The sequence below is a fragment of the Microchirus variegatus genome (assembly GCF_963457635.1).
Source record: "Microchirus variegatus genome assembly, chromosome: 9".
In the NCBI taxonomy this organism is placed as follows: Eukaryota; Metazoa; Chordata; class Actinopteri; order Pleuronectiformes; family Soleidae; genus Microchirus; species Microchirus variegatus.
Genome location: NC_139810.1, coordinates 15,621,613 through 15,629,918, shown reverse-complemented (window position 1 = coordinate 15,629,918; position 8,306 = coordinate 15,621,613).

The following is an 8,306-nucleotide window of genomic DNA, read 5'->3' as shown; positions in this document are numbered from 1 at the left end:
CATGTTTGACGCTGTGTGGAAACATTTTGCACTTTCATTCTTTTCAATGTGGCAAGTATAGTAGAGGCAGAGGATGTGACAAATGGACATTGCCGTGAAGGCAAGATATTGCCATCACTAGAGCGTTAGTTATTCATTTCTTTTAATCCATTGTCTATGCCATACATGAGGGTTGTGGGGAGCTGGAGCCAATCCCAGCTGACACGGGGCAAACGGCAGGGTACACCCAGGACCGGTCATCACCGGGAACAACACTCAGAGATAAACAACCTTTCAGTCTCACATTCACACCTACAGTCTTTTAAGTGTCCCCTGCATGTTTTTGGACTATGGGAGGAAACCGGAGAACCAGAGAACCCTATTTGTATTGACTTTTACTGCTTCTTATAGCAGGTACGCCTTATACGTAGGTATGGTCTGTATTTATATAGTGCTGTTCTTGTCTTGATGACCACTCAAAGCTGCTTTACACTACAGTTTTGCAGTTCATACCCATTCTCTCACACATTTATATCTAATTTCCCTGAGGGAGACATCCCAAGGGATCAATAAAGTCAAGTCTAAGGTCTATTTTTACAGCACGTCTATGTGCAACACTTTATATCACACATCTTTCATACCCATTCACAAACTGCCGGCACACTACATGCTATCAGTAGAGCCGCGGATCGAACCCTCGACACTCGCTCTACCTCACTCTACTCTCTACGAACCAATACCAAAATTAGACCAACAGGACACACCTCATTTCTATTGGAACCTACTCCAATATAATGTCGATATTACTATTAAAATGCATGCTTTTCTTCACGTTCATGTCATGTGACACTTTTGCATTTTTACTAGTATTCAAAATGACCTCTTCTTTTCAGTAGCTTCCATACCATGTGACCTATAGGCCTGTAGTAATAAGTACCAATGTCACAGTTTGGTTCGTATCACAATTTTCCACCCACGGTACAATATGTGTATTTGTTTTAAGGGGACTTTAGACTATTTATTAAAACACGTCATGGATATAACAAACAATGGAAGCATATTAAATCAGTGGCTAGAGCTTCCATATTCTGCAACAAAAGTAAATGACATAAATTATTGTTAAAAAATAATCTCCTCCACACTCTCAACCACAAAAAAAGTAAAAACAAATCAACATTTATCTTTTCTCTTACAAAAGACTGTCTGAATTAAACTCATTGTGGAGATGATTTAAGCTTTGGACACAAACTCTCTGTCTGTGCCATAAACCACAAATATGTAAACACTGACCACATAAACCACACAATAAACACATTTACAACTCTTTTCTAAAGAGAACCAAACGTGTTGCATTGCAGAATTGATTCAAGAAAAGATGAAAAATCACCATCAGAGACACCATCATGTCCACATTGTGGTGGTAGGCTTGCTCTCTGTGCTGTGACAATGTCCCCTGCTGTGGAAAAACCCTCTCATTGGGAACAGATGTGGCTGCTGGGGCTCGAGCACACTGAGCAAATACTTGAACCCCTTATTCTCGAACCAGCACACACAGGCGCATATGCAGTGACATGGAAAACCCATTTCATCTGCTCCTCACATTGTTGAACTAGCGGTAGCCAAACCTATTGAAAATTCCACTTAGAGCCCCAGTTTGGCTCGGGGCTGCCCTGCTTCAAACGCACCCTGTCTGAGGGTCGATTTGCCATCAATCGGAGACGCCCGCGTCTTCCACGGCTGGGGTCAGTTCATGCCCCTAAGTGCAGAGCTGTGTGACGGTCTCCCTCAACTTTTATTGTGTAGGAACGAGTAACGAAGACGATTAAGGGAAATGTATCGGCGTAAAAGTACACATTTTTTTTAGGAAATGTAGTGGAGTAAAAGTAAAAGTTATAAATAATGTAGTCAAGTATAAATATGTGAACATTCTACTTAAGTACAGTATGTCAAGTAAAAGGACCAACGGTTGGTGTAGTGTTTAGCGCTCTCGCCTTTGCAGCAAGAAGACCCAGGTCGCCGGGTTCGAGCCCCGGTTGGAACAACTTCGAGCCTGGGTTGGAACACGGGCCTTTCTGCATGGAGTTTGCATGTTCTCCCAGTGTGTGCGTGGGTTTACTCCCGGTTCTCCAGCTTCCTCCCACAGTCCAACAACATGCAATATGGGGATTAGGTGAATTGGTCCCTCTAAATTAACCGTAGGCGTGAGAGTGTGAGTGAATGATTGTTTGTCTCTATGTGTGGCCCTGAAATGCACTGGCGAACTGTCCAGGGTGTACCCCGCCTATCGCCCTATGTCAGCTGAGATAGGCACAGCACCCCCCGCGACCCTCGAGGCGACCGGTAGTTAAAGGATGGATGGATGTCAAGTAAAAGTATTTGTACTTAGTTACATTATAACACTGCGAGCTGATCTTTTGAATCAGGTGTGTCGGAGCAGAGCAGTGTTCCCTGAGGACCAGGGTTGGGAAACAATGGCAGTGTCGCAATTTCGGTTTTGAATTTGAATACAGGCTTAGTGACTTCAAACAAATGCCAAAGACTATTATGAACCTAGAAAAACTGGAAGGTCGAAGAGAGCTTACAGTATACTATTTAAAAGAAAAAAGAAAATCATTAATATTTCAAGACCATTCAATCTCATAAATGTATTCCTAGGAAAGTGAAGGGGAATGAAGAGCGAGTGGATGATGCCAAACAAAAGCAAACATTCATGGGAGAAAAAAAAATTAAGATGAAAATGACAAGTGAAGGGAACAATGAAAGACGGAGACAAAGCGTGGAGAACGACAGACATGAAGAGACGGGGAATGAAAGTGAGAACACTTCCGTGAAAAGTAAGCAGTGTGTGCATTCTGTGAAATATTCAGCGTGATAGAAGACTTACAGAAGCGAAATCTCCTCCCTGGAGACAGATGAGAGCAGAGGAGAGGAGAGGGTAGGAAGAGCAGAAAGGAGCAGTGATTGAGGTTCTCAGAAAAGAGTCATAAGGCTTGAGACCAATTCAACAGTGATATCGCTGCTGTGAACCTTTTTGTAGGACTGTCAGGGCCCTCTCTATTTTTAAAAAAGTGTGTGGGTATACTGCTCACACCTTACATCCAGTACACTTGTTGTGCTCGCTTGAGGTGAGCGCATGTGGAGTTCTCATCTTGCAACAGGGTGGTGTTTGGACCCAATGGCAGCACACTGGCAAGCAAGCTCAGTTCTCAGCACGCTTCAAAACGTTTCTTTGTTCGTCTCCGGCTTTTAGAACAAAAAGAGCATACACACAATTCAGATTCTTGTCAGGCAACCGTATACCGTCGGGGAGCAGGCAGGGGCGGTAGTAAAGGGTAGAAGAGTCAAAAGCCAGTTAAACAGTTAAACAGTCCAACCAGGCAGACAAATCCAAAGGGAACAGGCAGGAGAGTTGTTGTCGAGGAGGTAGGCCAGTAGTCAAAAATGTAAGAGTCCACACAGGCTTAGCCAAACAAGTCCAAAAGACAAAACTGACAGGCACAAATACAAACAGATACAAATACATAATATACAAATGTACACTACATAAGTACACAATATGAACCAAACGGAAAAGTGTTGTTATAAGTAGGGAAGATTTCCAAAATCTCTGTAACTTGCGGCAGTACCACAGGACATATGTTAAAGTAACCCTGTCAGGGCTTTTCCATTTTGACCAGAGAAAATGAAACAAATAATAATACATAAACTAATAATAATAATTAGTCACCTTATCTCTCGCTCCATCTTAATCTAATTTTACGACACCCGTGGCTGAAGTATAATGTGAGGAAGAGGAGGATGATGAGACAGCAAATTATCTTATTGGGAATAAATCATAAATCAGCCTCCTGTGAAAAGTCCATAGCTGACTTTGCTCGGCCTAATTACACCACTGTATTTTAACGTTGGCGTTACTGCGGGAGCTCAACAGTTTCTCAGGTGGTACTTGGTATAAAAGGTTTTTACAACCACTGATCTAGAGGGTGTCAAATACATTCATCATCTCTTAAATTGAATTAAGCTTGTACAAATATCACACGACATAGTTTCCATTCAATCTGAGTCAATATTGCTATATATCTGTAGCAGCAAGCCATAGAAAAGAGATGCAATCTGAAATGGGAGTTTGCATCTCATTCACATGTTTGGGAGGGCTGCGTGAGGTTCAGAAGTTGATTTCAATATAAATAACACCAATATTGTTTGTGCACCTTGAATTCAACCTGTAAGTCAGAGTCCCTGGTCTATGTGAAGGTCACCAAGATCTTTAATTCCTTTTTCCACCCATAGTTTCCAATAGAAGTCAGACTTACCAATATGTAGGCAGGGATTGTACCATATATACTATACCACACATATAAAATACAGGAAAGGGTCAATATTTGGGATCTATGCAGTCTTTTTTTTTTCAATCTCCCTTAAGACATGACAGAACAGGATGAGACTGAGCCACAGGGGGTGTTAGACAAGCAAAGGAAGCTCAGAGCAAGAGTGTGAGTGAATACAACATCACTAGACAGTTTCCTGAGGAGTGCGTGGTCTCAATCACTACTTTCAGGTCTTAATACAGCGTGGTCTCCATTGTGTGAATGATGGTCCCCTTTAGAACCAAATACATGATGAAGCAGCAGATGCTTTGGGGCATGGCAATATGTGATTGACAGCACATGACTTAAACCAGTCCTTTTACTTTCAGTAAGATCCACCCCTCACTTCTTCCCCAGCTCCTCTCATCCTCGTACTGTATGGTCTTTTCAAAAAGCCAAACTCGCAGTCCAGTGGATGACATCATGGCTGATTGAATCACAGGAACCATGCCATTACAGTAATGGCTCATGCCCATTAATATAAAAAGTCTATATACTGGAATGGATGCACAGATAGTCCACTTAAGTATATAAATAATAATAGCTCATACCTTTTCATGTTGGTACATTTTTAATATTATATTTGTCAGTGCGTCACTGAAGATTGCATATACCTTGATGAATAATTTATATGGCTGTGTGTGTGTGTGTGTGTGTGTGTGTGTGTGTGTGTGTGTGTGTGTGTGTGTGTGTGTGTGTGTGTGTGTGTGTGTGTGTGTGTGTGTGTGTGTGTGTCTCCCTGGATTTTTAATAATATGTTGTGTGTCACGAAATGAGATTCTTCATTTGATCATCTCTGTTCAGCAACGCTTGCTCACTGCTTGTTTGTTTGTTCCCGCTCTGATCCGCAATCAATTCTCATCATTTTAGAGGCATTGTGATATTAACTCCATCAAATGCTACGAAAATTGGCGTAATTCTGACCACAATGACTGTATTTCTTGATCTCGCTGTGACAGCGTGAGTTCTGGAGAGTTTGACATCTGGGATCCAAAACAGTATGTTATTGAAAACCCCCATGTCAAATTAGTAGACAAGGTCAGTCTAGTCAGGGACAATCAAGCATTCTTTTTTTGCTTGTAGACATCAAACAAGACTCACTGGAATAACAAATGAAGGGTGTCTGTACCGTTCGATATGTAGTATCTGTACTTAATTAGACTTTTTTTACTGACACTTTTATTTGCATACCAGAACATCTCAAGATATGCCAGTACTTTGTTTAGGTTTTCTCCATCCATTCATCCTTTATTAACCGCTCTGTCCTCCACTGGAGGGTCGCGGGGGGTGCTGGGCCTATCTCAGCTGACATAGGGCGATAAGCAGGGTACACCCTGGACAGTTCGCCAGTCCATGGCAGGGCCACATATAGAGACAAACAACCATTCATTCACACTCACACCTATGGTCAATTTAGAGTGACAAATTTACCTAAGTTTAGGTTTTCTGTCCAAATTATTATTATTGCCAAAAATAATAATTTCCCAAGGTGCACTACATGACGTTCACCCATTCTCGCAAGCGTTTTATTAAGAGTTTTTATTCACTGACTTCGAGTGCAGACTGATTGTATAGGCATAAATCGATTGTCTTTTTCCTGTTTTCAGGATGGTGCCTCAATTTGGCTAAGTTGATCACTTACTTATCTTCCCTAAATGTTTTGAATTAATACATTAATTATAATTATTTAATTATTATAACAATCAAATTATTGTCAATAACCTTGTCCCCCAACTATGAGTAGATAGGAGGTTTTTGTGAGCGGAGGTCTAGGCCGCAATTATAGGTGCTGGTTCGTTGTCTGCTATTTTGTTCCTTGAAATAAAGGCCTCATCACACTTAGTTGATGTTCTTATTATACATGATAATATTATTGACATTATAATTGACTTGTCATGTGTGATGCTTCATTATCTTTTGATTATCTCGCAGCACAAAAACGTTAATTCTCCTGTGTATTGTAGTGAAGATAATTGGTTGTACCGTTGCTAACATGCCCAAACATAGATAAAGGGTTGTGTGACGGAGGATTGATGTCCATCATGCTCCTGACCTCCCACTGTCTCTCCCACACTCACTTTCCCATAAGACCACATGACTCCATTTTCACTTATAGATGTGTGATTGAGCAGAGTCGTTCTCATCACACCCTCATTAACATGCAGAATAATAAAATAAAATCTGACAGCAAGGTGGAAGTTTGCTCTGCCTCACAGCATAAACATGTCTGGAAAAAAAAAACAGTCACAGTATGTGCATATCAACATTTTAAAAACGTGTGGGTCTTTTGGGGAAAATAGGAAAATGGTCATGATTTTTTTCTATTTTTTTAATGTGTTTGGGTTAAGGCACAAAGAAGTTTGGTTTGGTTTTTCCTCATAGCAATTTCCTCTCCATAAAACGCACTTGAATGTCCTAATAACTAGGGATTGGCAAAGACTGCAGAGGAGGTAACTGGACTCAGGAGCACAGCTCGAACACACAGTAAAAGTCCAGGGTTTTAATGTCCAAATAGTCTTCTTCTTATCAGAACACGGCCTAGACATCTCTGGAGGAGCTTGATTAAGTTCATAGTGTTGTATTTTGCATTGTGACCACCACCAAAAATGTACCTGGAAGATATTGCAAACGCAGAATTGAATTATCAAGGCGTCATAGCCTCATTATCCAATTATCCGGTATCAATATCGAGATCGGCGCATCCCCACTAAGAATTATTGACGTTGAAGTTTTGAAAATTAATTGGTAAAAATGTATGACAACCCTGTGTCAGTGTTTGGTGTTGAACTGGAGTAGAAGTGTGGTTTGTTGCTTGGCAGAAATCTCGCTTTGTTACCCTCAACTCAAACCTGCACGGTGCATCCAAAAGCAGTTGTGATCGACACATTTACACATGAACTTTCACATTAGCATAACTCAGAGATGGTGAATGCAGGGGAACACACGGTTTTGAGGTGTGATTCATTTTCTTTGGAGGGCAAATCGATCAACCTACCTGTCTATGTGTGTGTTTATAGTGTGAGAGTGTGAGTATGAAGGTGGATTGTGGGTAGGTGCCTTAGTGGGTCTGTATGTGTTTGACAGAGTGAATAGAGGTGTTAACAAGCGTGTGTGTGTGTGTGTGAGAGAGAGACGTCATCCAAAAGTAGATATTTTAGATTTTAGATCCCCACAACATGAGTAATACCCAGAACACACACGCACATTTTTAGTTGTGATATGTTGCACGCAAACATACAGTAAGTTTTCAACCTTGTGCTGCACATTCCTCTTGGGCAGTGGTCCTCAATAGTCGGTGATTAATTCCCCCTTTGTTTTGGTTTGGTCAGCACCTGTAAACATGGATTTTTATCTCCATGTGGTTGCAACGTGAGTGGCACTTTTTTACTTTACACTTTCGGAACGGTTCACTTATTGATACATAGCCAGCAGGAGGAGCCTAGATTGAACAGAAACGGCATGTTCCAATTTCGTCCGCTAAAGTGGACAGTGAAAAATAACACTTCAAAGACAAATCAACAGCAATTTTGCATTTGTTCTCCCTTCAACCAGCACATGACCAATGTGCCTGATATGCCAGGAGACCATAGCTATGAAAAAGATTTCCAATTTGAAACGGCATTATGAGAACAAGCATAGGAATTTAGAAAATTTGCTCAATATTCAGTGGACAACAAAAATAAATTGTCATATCAAGCTGCAGGCAGGATTCTTGTTACATCTATGACGCAACAACCAAAAGCAACAGACTGCTCACTCAGAGTAGCGTTTATTTTGGGTAAGCACAAGAAGCCATTCTCTGATGCAGAAAAACAAATGTGCATTAACTTAGTTGTGGATGAGTCCTCAGACATCACTGATAATGCTCAGTTGATGGTGTTATGACGAGTCAAAGAGGGAGTTTGATTTTTGTGGGTGGAGGCCTAGGCCTGTTTATCCGAGATATCCTGTTCATTTTTG